The sequence below is a fragment of the Rhinopithecus roxellana genome, chromosome 8, assembly GCF_007565055.1.
Source record: "Rhinopithecus roxellana isolate Shanxi Qingling chromosome 8, ASM756505v1, whole genome shotgun sequence".
NCBI classification, from domain to species: domain Eukaryota; kingdom Metazoa; phylum Chordata; class Mammalia; order Primates; family Cercopithecidae; genus Rhinopithecus; species Rhinopithecus roxellana.
In genome coordinates this window covers 1,099,056-1,121,406 of record NC_044556.1, presented here as the reverse complement: position 1 = coordinate 1,121,406, position 22,351 = coordinate 1,099,056, and the positions used below count along the sequence as shown (strand labels likewise).

Here is a 22,351-nt window from a genome sequence, read left to right as displayed (position 1 = left end):
GCATGGGTGCGGGGGCTGAGGACAGTGTTTGCTGAGGCCTGAAGTTGGCACTGCCTCCTGGTTTTTTTTTTTTTGCAACCAACACTTCAGGCTCAGGCAGAGCATGGGTGCAGGGGCCGAGGACAGTGTTTGCCCAGGACTGCTCCGAGCCCACAGGGACCAGGAGCTATCACCTCTCATCCAGTTCCAGCCCCTGATTCCAAGCCACCAGCAGTAGCTGAGAGCAGGGGTTGAGCTTGAGTGTTCGGGACCCTGGCATTGTCCCGAGAGCTGACTTCTGGACTCACCTGGACTGACAGTGAATTGTCCTTCCTCTTCTCCGGGTGCCCGTGACTGAGACGTGCAGGATGGGCCCATCTCCCCTTTATTCTGGCATCGGGTGAGGCAGGATGACGAGACTGAGCTGTTGAGTATGTAAATTGCTTCCCTGTGGGGCTTCCACCTCAAAACCAGCCTGGGGAGTTTCCAGGAGACCCACTGGGCTGGGGACTCAGCCAGGGCGGGCCTGGGAATGTCCAGCCTGAGCCAGGCCTGGATTCCCCTGGGGGCCACCCCCAGGGCCTCCTCAGATGTCCTCTTTCGGGGGACCTCCCAGCAAAAAGCTGGACACATAGTGGAGGCTCAGGATGTAGGGTGCTAAGGGATAGAGTGAACGGGGGACACTTCCCAGGGGAGTCAGAGACAATGTCCTCCTCCAAGCTCGTTTCCCAAGATTTGGGGATAGGAACTCTGCTTGGTAGAACCATGGGAAGGTTGTGGGCTGAGGCAGGGACTAGGGTGAGGCATCCAATTTATCACAAAATTTAAGACAGTGCTGAAAATCTAAGTCATATATATATATACATATATATATATATTTTAGATGGAGTCTCGCTCTGTTGCCCAGGCTGGAGTGCAATAGCACAATCTCAGCTCACTACAACCTCCACCTCCCAGATTCAAGCAATTCTCCTGCCTTCCTGCCTCAGCCTACCAAATAGCTGGGATTACAGGCATGCGCCACCATGCCTGACTAATTTTTGTAATTTTAGTGGAGACGGGGTTTCATCATGTTGGCCAGGCTGGTCTTGAACTCCCGGGCTCAGGTAATCCACCCACCTTGGCCTCGCAGAGTGCTGGGATGACAGGCGTGAGCCACTGTGCCCGGCTGATAAATAATTTTAAGACTTTTTTTAAGAACAGTTTTATTATTATTATTATTTTTAAAGATGGGTCTTGCTATGCTGGCCAGGTTGGTCTTAGACTCTGGCCTCAAGCAATCCTCCTGCTTTGGCCTCCCAAAGTGCTAGGATTTCAGGCACGAACCACTGCACCCAGCTTTATTTTTAATTTTATTATTATTATTTTTTGAGACAGGGTCTCCCTCTGTCACCCAGGCTGGAGTGTAGTGGCTCACTGTCACCCTGCCTCCCAGGTTCAAGTGATTCTCCTGCCTCAACCTCCCAAAGAGCTGGGATTACAGGTGCCCGGCCACCACTTCCAGTTAATTTTGTATTTTTAGTGGAGACGGAGTTTCAGCATGGTGGTCAGGCTGGTCTCAAATTCCCGACCTCAGGTGATCCACCCGTCTTGGCCTCCCGAAGTGCTGAGATTACAGGCTTTTTTTTTTTTTTTTTTTTTTGAAACAGACTCTCGCTCTGTTGCCTAGGCTGGAGTGTAGTTGCTTTATCTCGGCTCACTGCAGCCTCTGCCTCCCAGGTTCAAGCTATTCTCCTGCCTCAGCCTCCCAAGTAGCTGGGATTGGTGCCTGTCACCATGCCCAGCTGATTTTTGTATTTTTAGTAGAGATGGAGTTTCACCATGTTGGCCAGGTTGGTCTTGAACTCCTGACCTCAGGTGATCCACCCACATTGGCCTCTATTTTCAATTTTTTATAGAGATGAGTGTCTCGCTGTGTTGGCCAGGCTGGTCTCAATCTCTTGGACTCAAGGGATCCTCCTGCCTTAGCCTCCCAAAGTGCTGGGATTACAGGCGTGAGCCACCATGCCTGGCCTAGAGCAGTTTTAGGCTCATGGCAAAATTGAACAGAAGTTACAGAGAGTTCTACCCCCTGCCTTGACACATGCACAGACTCTCCTATTATCACTGTCCAGCACCAGAATGGTATACCTGTTATAATCGATGAACCTTCACTGACACATCATTATCACCCAAAGTTCATCGTTTCCATTAGGGTTTGTTCTAGGTGGTGTACATTCTATGGGTTTGGACAGATGTATAATGACATGTGTCCGCCATTAGAGTGTCATATGGAGTACAGTTGACCCTTGAACAACATGGGTTTGACCTGTGCGGGTCAACTTATGCATGAATTTGTTTCAATAAAAATTACATGGACTGTGCCTGCCTCTCCTCTCTCCTCTTCTACCTCTTCCACCTCTGCCACCCCTGAGACAGCAAGACCCCTCCTCTTCCTCCTCCTCAGCCTACTCAACATGAAGATGGTGAGGATGAAGACCTTTATGATGATTCTCTACTTAATGAATAGTAAATAAATTCCTCTTCCATATTTCCTTCCTTCCTTCCTTCCTTCCTTCCTTCCTTCCTTCCTTCCTTCCTTCCTTCCTTCCTTCCTTCTTTCCTTCCTCCCTCCCTCTCTCTCTTTCTCTTTCTCTCCTTCCTTCCTTCCTTCTTTCCCTCCCTCCCTCTCTCTTTCTCTTTCTCTTTCTCTCCCTCCTCCCCCTCCCTCCCTCCCTCCCTCTCTACCTCCTTCCTTCCTTCCTTCCTTCCTTCCTTCCTTCCTTCCTTCCTTCCTTCCTTCCTTCCTTCCTTCTTTCCTTCCTTCCTTCCCTCCTTTCTCTCTCTCTCTCTCTCTGTCTCTGGCAGAGTTTCATTCTGTTGTCCAGGCTGGAGTACAGTGGCATAATCTCGGCTCACTGCAGTGTCCGCCTCCTGGGTTCAAGCAATTCTCCTGCTTCAGCCTCCTGAGTAGCTGGGATTACAGGTGCCTGCCACTATGCCCAGATAATTTTTGTAGTTTTAGTAGAGATGGGGTTTCACCATGTTGGGCAGGCTGATCTCGAACTCCTGACAACAGGTGACCACCCACCTTGGCCTCCCAAAGTGCTGGGATTACAGGCATGAGCCACTGCGCCCGGCACGTGGATTTTTTTCAATGAATTACATGGAGTGTGTCTGCCTCTCCTCTCTCCCCTTCCACCTCCTCCACCTCTTCCACCTCTGCCACCCCTCAGACAGCAAGACCAACCCCTTTTTCTTCCTCCTCCTCAGCCTATTCAACATGAAGATGATGAGGATGAAGACCTTTATGATGACACACTTCTACTTAGTGAATAGTAAATATACTTCCTCTTCCATATGATTTTCTTAGTAACATCTCCTTTTCTCCCAGGTTCAAGTGATTCTCCTGCCTCAGCCTCCGAGTAGCTGGGACTACAGACATGCACCACCATGGTTAGCTCATTTTTCTATTTTTAGTGGAGATGGGGTTTTACCACATTGGCCAAGCTGGTCTTGAACTCATGACCCCAGGTAATACACCCACCTTGGCCTCCCAAAGTGTTGGGATGACAGGTGTGAGCCCCTGAACCCCACCAGATTTCCCTTTAAAGCTTAGAGTTGGGGCAGAGACTACCTTGTTTTAAGCCAGGGGCATGTCATGGATGGCAGGCTCTTTCCTTAGGGTCTACTTAGGATTTGCGACCTTCTGGGGCAGGGCCCTTCCTCCAGGAAGCCTCCGTGGTTACCCCTTGCTCCCCTTACTCCCCCCCAGCTCCCTGACCTGCTGTTCCTCCCTTCAACCTAGGCTGTGCTTACAGTGCTGGAAGATTCTTTGTCCAGTTTTGTCTCCCCAAGTCTAGGAGATGCTGAGTTTTTTGGGGGTGTCCCGAAGTGCCCAGCACAGACTCATGACTAAGTGAGCATCAGGGAGGGATTGCTAAATGCACAAAAAGCCTGATGAATGATGTGGGGCCAGTTTGGGGTCAGGCTCTGAAACACACACACGTACACCCACATTCAGGAAGTCACACACCAACCCATTGGGGCTGGGCTGGGCCTGGTAGGCAGAAGGAAGGCTGGAAATCCCATAATCAATCACCCCTACCCTAGGTTTCCTCCCACCTCAGGAGGCCCACTTGTCAGGATAAATCAAGACCCCTTGGCTGGGCACGGTGGTTAACGCCTGTAATCCCAGTACTTTGGGAGGCCAAGGTGGGCAGATCACCTGAGGTCAGGAGTTCGAGACCAGCTTGACCAATATAATGAAACCCCATCTCTACTAAAAATACAAAAATTAGCCAGGCGTACTGGCATGCACCTGTAATCCCAGCTACTCGGGAGGCTGAGACAGGAGAATCGCTTGAACACGGGAGGCGGAGATTGCGGTGAGCCGAGATCGCACTGTTGCACTCCAGCCTGGGCAACAAAAGCTTAACTCCGTCTCAAAAAAAAAAAAAAAAAAAAAAAAAAAAAAAAAAAAAAAAAGTCAAGGCTCCTCCAGGCTGCAGACAGACCAGAGGGGTCACAAGAGTAGCCACTGACTACGGAGCCGGGCCGGCTCTTATGAGTTGTAGCATTGGTACAGATAGGCAGAGCCTTGGGTCCTGGATCTTAAGCGAGGCTGGGATGAGGCCAGAGGAGAAGGAACTTGGGGCAGGGCTGGGCTTGGGTTCAACCTCAGAGTTGACAGCAGTCACTATGGTGGCACTAATGATGCTAATAATGAAGACCCTGCTACTCCTGTTACAGGAAAGGGGTCCCGATCCAGACCCCAAGAGAGGGTTCTTGGATCTCGAGCAAGAAAGAATTCAGGGTGAGTCCACAGAGTAAAGTGAAAGCAAGTTTATTAGGAAAGTGAAGGAATAAAGAATGACTACTCCATAGGCAGGGCAGCCCTGATGGCTGCTGGTTGCCTTTTCTTTCCTTTTTTGAGACGGAGTTTCACTCTTGTTGACCGAGCTGGAGTGCAATGGAACGATCTTGGCTCACTGCAACCTCTGCCTCCTGGGTTCAAGCGATTTTCCTGCCCCAGCCTCCTGAGTAGCTGGGATTACAGGCGTGTGCCACCACGCCAGGCTAATTTTTTGTGTTTTCAGTAGAGACAGGGATTCACCATGTTGGCCAGGCTGGTCTCAAGCTCCTGACCTCAGGTGATCCTTCCGCCTCAGCCTCCCAAAGTGCTGGGATTACAGGCGTGAGCCACCGTGCCCAGCATGGTTGCCTATTTTTATGGTTATTTCTTGATTATAGGCTAAACAAGGGGTGCATTATTCATGCCTCCTCTTAAGACCATAGAGGGTAACTTCCTATCATTGCCATGGCATTTGTAAGTTGTCATGGCGCTGGGGGAGTGTAGCAGTGAGGACTGACCAGAGGTCACTCTTGTAGCCATCTTGGTTTTGATGGGTTTGAGCTGGCTTCTTCTTCTTCTTCTTTTTTTTTTTTTTTCTTTTTTTGGAGGAGTTTCACTTTTGTCACCCAGACTGGAGTGCAGTGGCGCAATCTCGGCTCACTGCAACCTACACCTCTGGGGTTCAAGTGATTCTCCTGCCTCAGCCTTCTGAGTAGCTGGGATTACAGGCGTCCACCACCACACCTGGCTAATTTTTGTATTTTTAGTAGAGACAGTGTTTCACCATGTAGGCTAGGCTGGTCTGGAACCCCTGACCTCAGGTCATCTGCCCACCTCGGCCTCCCAAGGTGCTCGATTGCAGGTGTGAGCCACTGTGTCCGGCTGTGCAGGCTTCTTTATTGCGACTTGTTTTATTAGCAAGGTCTTTATGACCTGTATCTTGTGCCAATCTCCTATCTCATCCTGTGACTAGAATGCCTTAACTGGGAATGCAGCCCAGTAGGTTTCAGGCTTATTTTACCCAGCTCCTATTCAAGATGGAGTTGCTCTGGTGCACAGGCCTCTGACACTACTAATAAAAACTGCTGTGTGTGGGACTCTGAGGTAAGGTTTTATGTGCCTGTGCCTGTGGTTATTTTTTTTCCTTTTTTTTTTTTTTTTAAATCTCTGGGATTTGTTAAGCAATGTCATACAGCAGAACTCAGAGAACCTCAGCTTATGAACCGGATGTCTGTTTTTGTAAAACTGTGTTTGGAGGTGAAATTCACTTAACACAAAATTCACCATTTTATTCTTTCTTTCTTTTTTGAGACCGAGTCTCACTCTATTGGCCAGGTTGGAGTGCAGTGGTGGGATCACGGCTCACTGCAGCCTCGACCTCCGGAGCTGAAGTGATCCCCCCTCCCAGCCTCCCAAGTAGCTGGGACTACAGATGTGCGTCACCACATCCAGCTAACGTTTTGATTTTTTGAAGAGTTGGAGTCTCACTTTGTCGCTTGGGCTGATCTCGAACTCTTGGGCTCAAGTGATCCTCCCACCTTGGCCTCCCAAAGTGCTGGGGTTACGAGTGTGAGCCATCACACCTGGCCAAAATTTACCATTTTAAAGTGTACAGTTTAGTGGCATTTAGCATATATACAGTGTTGTGCAGTTGTCACCTCTATCTAGTTCCAAAGAATTTGCATACCCCCAAAAGAAAACTCTGTCCCCATCAGCAGTCATTCCTCACTCACCCTTCCCCTGCCCCTGGCAACCACAAATCTGCTTTCTGTCTCTATGGATTCACCTATTCTGGACATTTCAGATCAATGGAATCTCACACTGTGGGCCTTTTGTGTCTGTCTTTTTTTTTCTTTTTTAAACTCAGCATCATGTTTTCAAGGTTCATCATCATAACCCGGATCAGTGTTTCATTCCTTTTCAGGGCTGCATAATATTCTATTGTGAGAAAGGATCATGATTTGCTTAGGTGATTGAATGTTTATTGGAACACACTTCCTTCCATTCGTTTACATTTCTACGGCTGTTTTCCTGCTATAATAGCTGAGTCACAAAGCAGAAAATATTTACTATCTGGCCCTGTCCCCATCAGCAGTCACTCTGCATTCCCCCTCCCACAGCCCCTGGTAACCACAAATCTGCCTTCTGTCTCTATGGATTCACTTATTCTGGACATTTCAGATCAATGAAATCTCACACTACGGCTTTTGTGTCTGTCTTTTTTCACTCACTCAGCATCATGTTTTCTTTTCTTTTCTTTTCTTTTTTTTTTTGAGGCGGAGTCTTGCTCTGTCGCCCAGGCTGGAGTGCAGTGGCCGGATCTCAGCTCACTGCAAGCTCCGCCTCCCGGGTTCCCGCCATTCTCCTGCCTCAGCCTCCCAAGTAGCTGGGACTACAGGTGCCCGCCACCTCGCCCGGCTAGTTTTTTGTATTTTTAGTAGAGACGGGGTTTCACTGTGTTCGCCAGGATGGTCTCGATCTCCTGACCTTGTGATCCGCCCGTCTCGGCCTCCCAAAGTGCTGGGATTACAGGCTTGAGCCACCGCGCCCGGCCAATGTTTTCAAGCTTCATTGTCATAGCCTGGATCAGTGCTTCATTCCTTTTCAGGGCTGCATAATATTACATTGTATGACAGGATCACAAATTGTCTAGGTGATTGAATGTTTATTGGAACACATATTCCCTTCCATTCATCTACATAGCTATGGTGGCTGTTTTCCTGCTGTAACAGCTGAGTCACAAAGCAAAAAATACTTATTTACTATCTGGGTTTCTGTTTCTGTTTTTTTTCTTTTTGAGATGGAATCTCGCTCTGTTGCCCAGGCTGGAGTGTGGTGGTGCGATCTTGGCTCAGTGCAACCTCCGCCTCCCAGGTTCAAGTGATTCTCCTGCCCTGCCTCAGCCTGGCTCTTTTTATTTATTGATTTATTTTTTGAGAAAGAGTCTCACTGTGTCACCCAGGCTGGAGTGCAGTGGCATGATCTCGGCTCACTGCAACCTCTGCTTCCTGGGTTCAAGTGATTCTCCTGTCTTAGCCTCCTGAGTAGCTGGGACTACAGGCATTTGCTACCATGCCCAGCTATTTTTTTTTTTTTTTTTGTATTTTTAGTAGAGACAGGGTTTCACCATGTTAGCCAGGATGGTCTCAATCTCCTGGCCTCGTGATCCGCCTGCCTCAGCCTCCCAAACTGTTGGGATTACAGGCATGAGCCACCGTGCCTGGCCTTTTTTTTTTTTTTTTAATTTTACTATCTGGTTTTTTATTTTATTTATGTATTTATTTATGTATTTATTTATTTATTTATTTATTTATTGAGACGGAGTCTAGCTCTGTCGCCCAAGCTGGAGTGCAGTGGCACGATCTCGGCTCACTGCAAGCTCCGCCTCCCGGGTTCACGCCATTCTCCTGTCTCAGCCTCCCAAGTAGCTGAGACCACAGGTGCCTGCCACCACGCCCGGCTAATTTTTGTTTTATTTTTTTTTTTAGAGACGGGATTTCACCATGTTAGCCAGGATGGTCTCGATCTCCTGACCTCATGATCCACCCTCCTCAGCCTGCCAAAGTGCTGGGATTACAGACGTGAGCCACCGCGCACGGCCTATCTGGCCTTTTAATACAAACTTTGCTAACCCCTGCTGAGCCAGCCCACCTGGATTCAAATGCCTATGCTGCTGCTTACCGGCTAGAGAAAGTGGCTTTATCTCTAGTCTTCATTTCGTCCATCTCTAAAATGGGAGAATAGTACCAACCGCATGGGGTGACTGTTAAGGATAAATGAGTTGATACTTGTATAAAGTGCTTAAAACAGTGCCTAGCACAGCTGAGTGTGGTGGCTCATGCCTGTAATCCCAACACTTTAGGAGGCTGAGGCGGGCGGATCACCTGAGACCAGGAGTTCGAGACCAGCCTGGCCAACATAGTGAAATCTCGTCTCTACTAAAAACACAAAAATTAGCCAGGCGTTGTGGTGTGTGCCTGTAATCCCAGCTATTCAGGAGGCTGAGGTAGGAGAATTGTTTGAACCCAGGAGGCAGAGGTTGCAGTGAGCCGAGATTGCTCCACTGCATTCCAGCCTGGGCAGCAAGAGTGAAACTCTGTCTCAAAATTAAACAACAACAACAAAAACAACAAAATACCCTCAAAAAAACATGTGGAATGCACTTGATGAGTAGGGAGTAGAGGATGGTGGTGTCCTGGGTTCCTGTTGTCCCACCCGCCTGCCCCAGCTTCCCCAGCAAAGATTCAGCCCAGCCCATGGGAAAAATCCATTTAATTATTATTATGGCTGGATTCCCATGTCCTAGAGGAGTCCAGACTCATAGTCATGTATTATTTCTGCATCTGGGGCACCTGTCCAAGCCCAGGGCTTCCCTGCTGGCCCCTGGTCTTCCAGTAGCCAGCTGGGCCTTAGGGCTGGGCCTGAAGCCGATCTGGAACCACAGCCAAATCATGAAAGCCAAGGTGAGCCAGTCCCCCAGTCAGTCGAACCCAGTTTACCAAAAAGAGACTCAAGTCATGACGTGAGCCAATGACCCCGCGGCCTCCAGCTGGGGCTTTTCTGCCATCCCCAGTGGGCAGAAGTTGACTTCAGTTGCATCTTTCTGGGACATCAGAGGTGAGATTTAATCTCTCAGGCACCTGGTCCTGGAACTGGGGAGGAGGAAGTTTAGTAATTCAAGACATGGGATATTGCAGAGATATGGTGAGCTTAGCTCTTGCCAGTATGTGAGGGGCCAAGACTGAGTGTGGGGGAGTGGGGCCAGATGTTAGCGCTTCCTGGCGGAATATTTACGGAGCACCCACGGCCTCCTAGCTGTTATCACCCTGCTTCAGAGAATGACACAGGGCAAGGGCTTTAAACATATCTTCTATAGAAAAATCCCAAACATATTCAAAAGTAGAGAGAATTGTAAAATGAACCCCTACGCATGCCTATCACCAAATTGACATCTTCAAATCACAATTCATCTTATTTCTTCTATACTCCACCCATTGTCTCTCTTTTGTGATATTATCTGCTGTTGACAATCATTGCCAAGATCTATTAATTCTTTTTTTTTTTTGAAATGGATTCTTGTTCTGTCGCCTAGGCTGGAATGCAGTGGCAGGATCCCAGCTCACTGCAACCTCCGCCTCCTGGGTTCATGTGATTCTCCTGCCTCAGCCTCCTGAGTAACTGGGATTATAGGTGCACACCACCACATCCAGCTAATTTTTTTTTTCTTATATTTTTAGTAGAGACGGGGGGGTTCACTATTTTGGCCAGACTGGTCTTGAACTCCTGACCTCGTGATCTGCCCGCCTTGGCCTCCCAAAGTTCTGGGATTACAGGCCTGAGCCACCGTGCCCGGCTGCCAAGATCTATTAATACATTAGTAGGAACAACATAATGATATTCCTCCTTCATGTATTAGCTGAAATACTTCTATAGAAAGAAACAGTCTCGGCTGGGTGTGGTGGCCCAAGCCTGTAATCCCAGCACTTTGGGAGGCCGAGGTGGGAGGATCACCTGAGGTCAGGAGTTTGAGACCAGCCTGGCCAACATAGCGAAACCCTGTCTCTACTAAAAATATAAAAATTAGCTGGGCGTGGTGGCGCATGCCTGTAATCCCAGCTACTCAGGAGGCTGAGGCGGGAGAATTGCCTGAACCAGCGGGGGGTTGCGGGGTAGAGGTTGCAGTGAGCTGAGATCCCACCACTGCACTGCAGCCTGGGTAAGACTCTGGTGAGACAGAGCAAGACTCTATTTCAAAAAAAAAAAAAGAAAAAAAGAAACAGTCTCTTATCTTCCATTTGGTTACCCAGTGGTACCATCCATATGGGAAAGCCAAGATGAGTGCTTGATTCTTTTTCTTTTCTAGTTTGTTTATTTATTTATTTGAGATGGAGTTTTGCTCTTGTCGCCCAGGCTGGAGTGCAAGGGCGTGATCTCGGCTCACTGCAACCTCTGCCTCCCGGGTTTAAGCGATTCTCCTGCCTCAGCCTCCTGAGTAGCTGGGATTACTGGCTCCTGCCACCACGCCTGGCTAATTTTTGTATTTTTAGTAGAGACGGGGTTTCACCACGTTGGCCAGGCTGGTCTCGAACTCCTGACCTCAGGTGATCCACCAGCCTCGGCCTCCCAAAGTGCTGGGATTATAGGCGTGAGTCACTGCACCCGGCCCGTTTATTCATTTATTTTTATTTTATTTATTTTTGAGATGGAGTCTTGCTCTGTCGCCCAGGCTGGAGTGCAGTGGCGTGATCTCGGCTCACTGCAACCTTCGCCTCCGCCTCCTGAGTAGCTGGGACTACAGGCACGCACCAGCTCACCTAGCTAATTTTTGTATTTTTAGTAGAGACAGGTTTCACCATCTTGGCCAGGCTGGTCTCGAACTCCTGACCTCGTGATCCACCTGCCTCGGCCTCCCAAAGTGTTGGGATTACAGACATTAGTGCCTGGCCTCTTTTCTAGTTTTCAAAATAATTAGAGTCCCTTAACATCCTCAAAAAGTAAACACTGAGATTTTTTTCCCTTATTAGATTTACGAGCTCATTATGTCAATACATTGCAGTTTTTATCATTACTGATAATCAAATTGGCTTCCTTCTTTGGCTGGTGGGAGTCTCTTTATGTTGACACCTGAGTTCTTTTGACATGGCTCAGAGTCCTAGGTGGCTTTCTTGCTTCATGATGTAACAAGATGTTCTAACCAGATGCTGTGGGAACATCTTGTTCATTTCCTGCCACAGGCCTGGGATCAGCAATTTCTCCCAGGAACCTTTATTCCTTTGATTGGAAAGTGACGAATCAGCTCCACAATCAAGGAGCTGAAGTGCTCATGGCTAATAAGTTAGTTTTGTTTCTAGGTCTTTTCACTACACACAAATAGAAAATCCTCTACTATCATTTTATTTATTTATTTATTTTTAAGACAGTCTCGCTCTGTCACCCAAGCTGGAGTGCAGTGGCACCATCTCAGCTCACTGCAACCTCCATCTCCCAGGTTCAAGTGATTCTCCTGCCTCAGCCTCCCGAGTAGCTGGGACTACAGGTGTGCGTCACCACACCCAGCTAATTTTTGTATTTTTAGTAGCGACGGGGTTTCACCATGTTGGCCAGGATGGTCTCGATCTCTTGACCTCGTGACCTACCCACCTTGGCCTCCCAAAGTGCTGGGATTACAGGCATGAGCAACTGTGTCAGGCCCCCCCCTTTTTTTTCTTTTTTTTTTCCCAAGCCAAACTGTATCCAGCTTTATTAAAGATACTTTCCATAAACAATCATGGTATTTCAGGCAGGACATGGGCAGACAATCGTTAACAGTATACAACAACTTTCAAACTCCCTTCTTCAATGGACTACCAAAAATCAGAAAGCCACTATAAAACCCAATGAAGTCTTCATCTGATGCTCTGAACAGGGAAAGTTTAGAGTGAGAGTTGACATTTCACATTTAGCATGTTGTTTAACAACTTTTCACAAGCCGACCCTGACTTTCAGGAAGTGAAATGAAAATGGCAGAATTTATCTGAAGATCCACAATCTAGAAATGGAACCAATGCTGTTTTGACAGGTGCCATCTCAGTGGCATCACTGGAAAGTCCAGATTGCCTGACACACTGGTAACCAATGACTAGGGGTCAGGTCCCAACAGATGTCTGGGCTTAAGGGAGTTAAGTCTATGCTGAAAGATGGAAAGGGAGAAGAGGACATAAAAACAAATTTGTTTTTCCATACCACAAGGCTTTTGTGCCAAGGTGGCCATGTGTGTCAAAGTAGGAAATCCCTCCTCCTGGGAACCAAAAGGAAGTCTCTTAAAACTAGAAGGGAAAGGTGTTTTCCCCACATCAATCCAGCTTTGGAGACATTCTATTAGTGACATATGCCCCTTCCCCCAAAAACAACAATGAAGTGTTCTGTGTGCTAACAACATAGCTTTAAAAAAAAAAAAAAAAAAAAAGGTAAAACAAAATTCTGCGTTTTTATAAAACTTGATAAAAAATAGTATTTCAAACTGTACAGTCACCAGAAGTACACAGTTATCAAAAATGCACACACTTCACTTGGCATCTCCAGCACCTTCAGCTCGCTGTGCCTGGTCTGTTTTGGCATCTCCGTTTTCTGCAGGGTTATTCCCCTCCTTGCCAGCATCAGCTTTTCCCTTTTTCCCTTTGGGTACCTTCTCTCCCTTCTTTGCAGCGGCCTTTTTAGGCTTGGGCTCTGGCTTTGGAGGAGCAGGTTTAGCAGACAACCTCGCGGATCTTCTCTGTGGTTCGTCCTTCACCTTGGCTTTATCTCCTTTAGCGTCCCCTTCAGCCTTTCTCTTGGGCATGGTGGCGACAGCGGCGGGAGGTAGGTGCTGGACGCGGGATGCAGCGCGCACGAGCTTTGGTCGGTCCGGGGGTTGTTCTCGCCTCTTCTTCTTCACACTGCTCCTTTTTTTTCTTTTTGAGAGGAGGTCTCCATCACCCAGGTTGGAGTGCAGTGGTCCCATCTTGGCTCGTTGCAACCTCTGCCTCTCAGGTTCAAGTGATCCTCCCACCTCAGCCTCCTGAGTATTTGGGACCACTGGTGCACCACCATGTCCAGCTAATTTTTGTATCTTTTGTAGAGACAGGGTTTCACCATGTTGCCTAGGCTGGTCTTGAACTCTTGAGCTCAGGTGATCTGCCCATCTCAGCCTCCCAAACTGCTGTGATTATAGGTGTGAGCCACCACGCCTGGCCTCCCACTCCCTTTAAAAAAAAAAAAAAAAAAATATATATATATATATATATATATATGTGTGTGTGTGTGTGTGTGTGTGTGTGTGTGTGTGTGTGTGTGTGTGTATATAAAACATGGGCCAGGTGTGGTGGCTCACACCTGTAATCCCAGCCCTTTGGGAGGCCGAGGCAGGTGGATCACCTGAGGTCAGGAGTTTGAGACCAGCCTGGCCAACATGGTGAAACCCTGTCTCTACTAAAAATACAAAAATTAGCCAGGTGTGATGGCAGGCACCTGTAATCCCAGGTACTCAGGAGGCTTGAGATATATATATATATATATATATATATATATATATATATATATATAATGAGTTTATATTGATGCTTCCAATTCATATTTTGGACTAAATGCCTTTTATTTAGCCTGATTAATTTGATACCTGCATTTTTATTTTCCCACACTGAAAATCCAGATTCTCACCACCAACAACACATTCACTCATTTGCTTATTCCACAATACATACACATTAATCTCGGAAGAACACATCAACAGTATCTTAAGTGATAAGGTTATGGGAAACAGTTTAACATTTTTTTTTCCCAGTCCCTTTTCATTTTGGTATATTCTACTAGGGATGTGCCATTAAATTACTGAGCTAAAATACTTTCTTTCTGATTGGTTATGCCAGTAACCTGAAGTGTTTGATTTCTAGGGATTTTTTTTTTTTTGAGTGTAGAAAGTATTTACTTTAAAAATTAGCTACAACAATAAAAACAACATCTCACTATAAGATTGTGCATTATAACTGCAACTATTAATAGAACCACTGTGCAATTAGAAAATACCTGAAATAGGGCCGGGCGCAGTGGCTCATGCCTGTAATCCTAGCACTTTGGGAGGCTGAGGAGGGTGGATTGCCTGAGCTCAGGAGTTCGAGACCAGCGTGGGCAACACGGTGAAACCCCATCTCTACTAAAAAACAAAAAATTGGTGGGGCTTGGTGGCGTGTGCCTGTAATCCCAGCTACTCAGGAGGCTGAGACAGCCGACTCGTTTGAATCTGGGAGGTGGAGGTTGCAGTGAGCTGAGATTGAGCCATTGCACTCTAGCCTGGGTGACAGAGTGAGACACCATCTCAAAAATAAATAAATAAATAAATAAATAAATAAATAAATAAATAAATATACACATAAATAAATAATAAAAAAATAAATATAGTACCTTACCACATGCAACTTTGAGTTACTGGGTCATTCAGACGAAGTAATACCACATTACTTTTTTTACTGGGGTAAAATACACATAACATACAATTTACCATTTTACCCATTTTTACACATACGGTTCTAGGGCACTGAGTACATTCATGTTGTGCAAGCATCACCACCAGCCATCTCCACAACTTTCTGACTTCCCCAGTTGAAACTCTGTCCCCATTAAACATTAACTTCCTATTCCCCACTCCCCACCAAGCCCCTAGCAACCATCATTCTACTTTCTGTCTCTATGAATTTGACTACTCTAGATACCTCATATCAATGGAATCATATAGTATTTGTCCTTGTGACTGGCTTATTTCACTTTCCCATAATTAGATAAATGCATATATAATTCTGCCAGATATTACCAGTTTTCTCTCCCCAGGGATTACTTTGCATTCGCCATTAGCTAAGCATGTGAGTGTGTAAAATACTCCCAAGCCTTTTCATTTGACCTGGTAGATTCCTAACGTTCTTTAAAACCCGTCTCTGGCTGGGCGCGGTGGCTCATGCCTATAATCCCAACAATCTGGAAGGCTGAGATGAGAGGACCTTCTTGTGTCCAGGCGACCAGCACAGGCAACATAGCAAGACCTCGTCTTTACAAATTATAAAAAAAATTAGCAGCTGGGCATGGTGGCTCACGCCTGTAATCCCAGCACTTTGGGAGGCTGAGGTGGGCAGATCACGAGGTCAGGAGTTCGAGACCAGCCTGGCTAACATGGTGAAACCTCGTCTTTACTAAAATACAAAAATTAGCTGGGCATGGTGGTGCGTGCTTGTAATCCCAGCTACTCAGGAGGCTGAGGCAGGAGAATCTTTTGAGCCCAGGAGGTGGAGGTTGCAATGAGCCGAGATTGCGCCACTGCACTCCCTCCTGGGAGACAGAGCCAAACTCTGTATCAAAAAAAAAAAAAAAAAAAAAGCTGGGCATGGTGACATGCACCTGTCATCTCAGCTACATGGGAGGCTAAGGTGGGAGGATCACTTGAGCCCAGGAGGTTGAAACTGCAGTGAGCCATGATCGCACCACTGTACTCCAGCTTGGACAATAGAGTGAGATCCTATCACAAAACAAAAACAAAAGCAAAAAACCCACCTCCAACATCCCCTTTTCCAGGAAGCTTTTCTTTCCTCTCTGGCTTCTTCTTTTTGGCTTCCCTGGTTCCAGGCTCCCTTCTGTGTTTCAGTCTTGATTCTGAGAGGTTGGGAGTGTCTCTGTGCAACCTGATAGTCTGGGAGTGTGTAAGGGCTGGCCCCAGGGCTCACTCTTCTTGGAGCATTCAGTACAGGACTGGCATGGAGAGGTGAAATCTCAGGGAGGGTTTCTGCCTAAATAACAATAGTCCCATAGCTCTGGGCATCTCTAGCTGAGCTCTCCCAGACTAGGGAAAAAGTACTAGGTCCAGTGGCCCAGTTTCCTCGGTTCTATCTCTGCCCGCTTATTGAGCCATCTGTACCTAAGGGTGGTGACTTCACTGTGTCTGTCACTTGGTCAGAGGAGTGGAATCTGTCTGAGGTAAGGAAGGCCCTAGGTCCGTTCCAGGCTTCCCTTCTCTCTGAGTGGAGCACCTCCCGCTTTCTGTGTCTTGATTTTTCCAGCTGTAAAATGAGAATGATAATGTTTTCATCTCCTGGCTATGGCAAAGGAATTGGTGAATTGAAAGCATATCTGGGAGTTAGAGACTGATCAGCCTGACCAAAATGGAGGAACCTCGTCTCTACTAAAACTACAAAATTAGCCGGGCATGGTGGCGCATGTCTGTAATCCCAGCTACTCAGGAGGCTGAGGCAGGAGAATCAGGAGAATTGCTTGAATCCGGGAGTCAGAGCTTGTGGTGAGCCAAGATCGTGTCATTGATCTCCAGCCTGGTGAAGCCACATAAAGAACAACGCACACGGCTGGGCCTGGTGGCTCATACCTGTAATCCCAGCACTTTGGGAGGCCGAGGCAGGACGATCACCTGAGATCAGGAGTTCCAGACCAGTTGGGCCAACATGGTGAAACCTGCCTCTACTAAAAATACAAAAATTAGCTGGACATGGTGGCAGGTGCCTGCAATCCCAGCTACTTGGGAGGCTGAGGCAGAAGAATCGTTTGAACCTGGGAGGCAGTGGTTGCAGTAAACTCAGATTGTGCCATCGCACTCCAGCCTAGACAACAGAGTGAAACTGTCTCAAAAAAAAAAAAAAAAAATCAATCATTTTGAAGTGCACAATTCAGTGGCATTTAGTACATTCACAGTGTTGTGCAACCATCACTTCTATCTAGTTCCAAAATATTTTCATCACTCCAGATGGAAACCCTGTACCCACTGAGCAATTACTCCCTGTTCCCCACTCCCACCAACCCCTGACAATTACCAGTGTGATTTTTGTCTCTATAAATCTATGCTGGGTGTTTATTTTTTGAAGATAGAGTCTCACTCTGTCACTCAGGCTAGAGTGCAGTGGTGTGATCTCAACTCACTGCAACCTCTGCCTCCTGGGTTCAAGTGATTCTCCTGCCTCAGCCTCCCAAGTATATGGGATTACAGGTGTACACCACTATGCTAGGCTAATTTTTAGTAGAGATGTGGTTTCACCATGTTGGCCAGGCTGGTCTTGAACTACTAACCTCAGGTGATCCACCTGCCTCGGCCCCCCAAAGTGCTGGGATTACAGGCATGAGCCCCTGCACCCTGCCAATGCTGGGTATTTCAGATCAGTGGAATCTCACACTATGTGGCCTTTTGTGTCTGACTTCTGTCACCCAGCATCATGTTTTTGAGGTTCAGCCACACTGTAGCATGGAGCAGTGCTTCATTCCTTTTTGTGGCTGTATAATACTCCATTGTAGGAATATATAATATTTTCTCTATGCATCAACTGATGGACATTTGAGTTGTTTCTACTTTTTTTTTTGACATAGGGTCTCACTCTGTTGCTCAGGCTGGAGTGCAGTGGCGCGATCATGGCTCACTACAACCTCTACCTCCTGGGTTCAAGCAATTTTCCTGCCTCAGCCTCCAGAGTAGCTGGGATTACAGGCATGCGTCACCACACCTGGCTAGTGTTTGTATTTTTAGTAGAGACAGGGTTTCACCATGTTGGCCAGGCTGGTCTCAAACTCCTGGGTTCAAGTGATCCACCCACCTCAGCCTCCCAAAGTGCTGGGATTACAGGCGTGAGCCACTGTGCCTGACCTGTTTCTACTTTTGAGGAGAATAGAAGTGTACTGCTATGAATATGTGTGTACATGTATTTGTTTGAGCACTTGTCTTCAATTCTTGTGGGCATTTGCCTAGGAGTGGTATTGCTGGGTCATGTGGTAACTCTATGTTTAACTTTTTGAGGGACTGCTAAACCTCACCACTTATGTTTACATACTTTATCTCACTGATGCCTCTCATAGCTATTAGGGAGAGATACGTGGAGACTGGTTAACATCCTCATTTTGCAGACAAGGAAACTGAGGCTAGGAGAGGTGGTCCCATGCCAGCCTGAGGTTAATGGCCATCAGAATAACTTTGACCTGCTTCTGGGTGTGGTCGCTCACACCTGTAGTCCCAGCACTTTGGGAAGCTGAAGTGGGTGGATCACCTGAGGTCAGGAGTTTGAAACCAGCCTGGCCAACATGGTGAAACCTTGTCTTTACTAAAAATATAAAAAATAGCTGGGCATAATGGCACACACCCTTATTCCCAGCTACTTGGGAGTCTGAGGTAGGAGAATCGCTTGAACCTGTCTCAAAAAAAAAAAAAAAAAAAAATGCTCCCATCTGCTGAGTAGCCACTGGGTGCCACCCAGTTGCTAAGGAAGGTCTTAAGATTGACCCCCTAAGAGGCCGAGCATGGTGGCACATGGCTGTAATACCAGCACTTTAGGAGGCTGAGGCAAGAGGATCGCTTGAGGCCAGAAGTTCAAGCCTGCAGTGAGCTAGGATCGTGCCACTGTACTCCAGTCTGGGCAGCATAATGAGATCCCAATCTCTTAAAAAAAAAAAAAAAAAAATGGACTAGCCCCGCTCCCCACCTCTGGCCCCAACATCTTTATGCTTCATGTTCTCTGGAATCTGACAGACCTGGGTGTAACACCCAACTTAGGTAAATTACTTCCTCACTCTGAGCTTCTGTGTCTCTACCTGTAAATAATCATAATCCAAGACCCCACCTTATAGTCTTCCTGTGGAGAATGAATTTAATCACGTGGGCAGAGGCTGGAGCCTGTATTAAGTGTTTGATTTACAGATGTATCAAACAAACAAAAAGTGCTCAACTGTCCAGGCACGATGACTCATGTCTGTAATCCCAGCACTTTGAGAGGCTGAGGCGGGAGGATCGCTCAACTTCAGTAGTTCTAGACCAGCCTGAGCAACACAGGGAAACCCTATTTCTACAAAAAATTTTTTTAAAAATTAGCCAGGCATGGTGGTGCACACCTCTAGTCCCAGTTACTTGGGAGGCTCAGGTGGAAGGATTGCTTGAACCTGGGAGTTCGAGGCTGCAATAAGATGTGATTGCGCCACTGCACTCCAACCTGGGTGACAGAGTGAGACCCTGTCTCAAAAATAAAAAGGCCAGCTGAGTCTCAGAGGGGTGAAGGAACTTGCCAAAAGTCGCACAGCACCCGGATCCAGCCTGCAAGCGTTTTTGAGACATTTCCTGAAACTTTAACCCTTTGGAAGCTGGGGAGGAGAGATTCCAAAAGCCAGGTTCTCCTGGGAAGGAGCCTGCTGCTGCATTACTTTGCTGTTTTGGGGGAGCTGACCTTTGCCAATGCATAATCCTTGCCGAATCAGCCCGCAGTGGCCTGTGATCGCAAACAACAGCAAGTGGTTCCCTGGTGGAGGTGGCGGTACCACCTTTGCTCCAACCCACTCCCACTCTCTGCTCTTCTGTTGATATCAGCACAGCTGTAGGCAGGCTGATTTCTGGAGCCTCAAATGGGGCAGAGTGCCCGGCACTTCCCTGCCTCCAGCCATTGGCTGCTGCCGGTCTGCCTCCTCTGGGGCACCCTTTCTCTTTCCCTCTCATTCTCCCTGGCACACAGGGAAATCTCATAAGGACCTTCACTATCTGGCTTCTACCAGTCTCTCTGAGTTCTGCTCCTGGGTTCCCCCTGCCCACTGGCCTCTGGCTCTTTGAGGTCGCCACCCTCCCTCCAGCCCCAGGGCCTCTGCACTTACTGTCCACTTTGTCGGAATGCTCATATTCACATTTTCCCATCATTCAGGGGTCACTCAAATATCACTTCCTTCTAGACGTGTTCCCTGACTATCTTCTCTAAACCAGATTTCCAGTCCCTCCCTGTGACCTCATCCTATTTATGCAGATCCCTATCTGTTGCACTCTTACTCATCTGCGTGTTTATTTCGGCCTCCCCCAGTTGGATGGAAACCGTGTGAGGGCAGGAACCTGTCCCGCTTGGAGGAGCGGCATCCCCAGGGCTGCAACCAGTGCCTGGCACACCCGTTCAGGAAACATCTGTCAACTGACTGACGGCTGGGCTTACTATTATTATTATTATTATTATTATTATTATTATTATTATTTTGAGATGGAGTCTCACTCTGTCGCCCAGGCTGGAGTGCAGTGGTGCGATCTTGGCTCACTGCAACCTCCGCCTTCCGGGTTCAAGCAATCCTCCCTGCCTCAGCCTCCCGAGTAGCTGGGATTACAGGTGCCCACCACCATGCATGGCTAATTTTTCTATCTTTTTTAGTAGAGACAGGGTTTCCCCCTGTTGGTCAGGCTGGTCTTGAACTCCTGACCTCAGGTGATCCACCCACCTCAGCCTCCCAAAGTGCTAGGATTACATTTGTGAGCCACTGCACCCGGCCTTGGGTTTATTATTATAAATGTGAATTGTGTTTTCTCCTAAATTGGCTTGTGAGGATGAAGGCCTTTTTCCATGCTCAGCATCGGCATCTAGGGACACTCCTCAGATGGGCCACAAGAGTTCAAGCCTGTTAAGGAAAAAGAAAAAGGTCGGGCGCGGTGGCTCACGCCTGTAATCCTAGCACTTTGAGAGGCCAAGGCAGGCAGATCACCTGAGTTCAGGAGTTCGAGACCAGCCTGGGCAACACGGTGAAACCCTGTCTCCACTAAAAATACAAAAAATTAGCTGGGTGTGGCGGCGTGCACCTGTAGTCTCAGCTACTCTGGAGGCTGAGGCAGGAGAATTGCTAGAACCCGGGAGGTGGAGGCTGCAGTGAGCCGAGATCGTGCTACTGCACTGCAGCCTGGGCAACAGAGTGAGACTCCATCTCTAAAAATAAATAAACAAATAAAGAAATAAATAATAAATAAATTTTTTTTCCCCGCTGTCTCTGTCAGCAAAGATTGGAAAGGCACTTACTTCTAAGATGCCCAGCCTCATGCTGGAAGATTCTGGGGCCCAAAAGGCCCAAGCCCTGGGCTCTGAGGTTCCCAGCTTGGGGGCAATTGCAGCCAGTCACTCTCAGCTCCCTGTGGTCAGGACTGGGCTAGCTGAAACAACCTAGATACGAGGTAAGGTACAGCCTGGGATGGGGACATAGAAAGGTTTCTGGAAGAGGGGGTGCTGCAGGGGCTTTGAAGAATGAATAGGAGTTGGTCTCACAGGGAAGAGTATTCCAGCACAGGAAACAGCTTTAGGGGATTGGGAGAAGGAGAAGTGTGAGAAGTAATCAGGGACATTTACATAACACTTTCCTGAGGACAGATCACGTTCACACCCACCTGCTTGTTGGAGCCTCAGGATTACCTTAAGAGGGAAGGAGGAGGACCACTCCCATTTTACAGTTGAGAAAAATGAAGCACAGAGACGCTAAGATGTGTACCTAAGGCCACAGAGCTGGTAAATGTCAAAGCCAGGCCTAGATACCTGCCTGCTTCTCCTGAAGGGGAATTCTTATTAATAGAGGGACAAGGTTGCTTCTGATAGGCTGCGGGAGCTGGGGGGCCGTGGGGGAGGGAGGCGGGGGGAAAGGGAGGGAAGAATCTGATTGGCCGAGGAACTAAAAAGTGGAAGTAGTTGGTAGGGTGGGCAGACAAGCAAAGTCTGATTGGCTGGAAAGTAAGATATGGAAGTCTGATTGGGTGAGAGTTAAGAGAGTAGTTTAATTGACCAAGGCAGACTCTGATTGGCTGGAAAGTAGGTTATGGACGTCTGATTGGGTGAGAGTTAAGAGAGTAGTTTAATTGACTAAGGCAGACTCTGATTGGCTGAGGGGTTCGAGAGCAGCGTTTAGTTGAGGGAGGGGGAAGAGGGCAGAGCCTAGTCGGATGAAAAACAGGAGATTGGGATTTGATTGACTGAGGGATATAAAAGCATTTAATTGGCTGAGGTGTGGGAGGGTGGAATCTGATTGACTGGTGGAAACTCAGCATGAAGTTTCCCCGGGGGTGTTAGCAATGTCATTTCTGCTCTCCTTCACAAATCCCGTGTCTCTGGGCCCTGCTAGAAGGAGGTGGAGATTAATCCCCGAGGACTATGGGGAAATGGAGGCAGGTGTGTGTGGAGGAGGGGAGGGGGCTGGGTCACTCCAAGCAAAGGCCAGAGAGGACACTTCCCCAGCCATACCTGCTGAGAAAGAATCTTGTTCTCCACCTTCCATCACGCC

At 47.7% G+C, this 22,351-nt stretch overlaps 1 pseudogene across 1 annotated transcript; it reads right to left on the bottom strand.

The window, feature by feature from the left end:
• Positions 1-12,019: 12,019 nt before the first annotated feature.
• LOC104661170 lies at positions 12,020-13,205 on the bottom strand (annotated as a pseudogene). Its single transcript, XR_747808.2, has one exon. The product of XR_747808.2 is annotated as a non-histone chromosomal protein HMG-17 pseudogene (transcript).
• Positions 13,206-22,351: the final 9,146 nt, after the last annotated feature.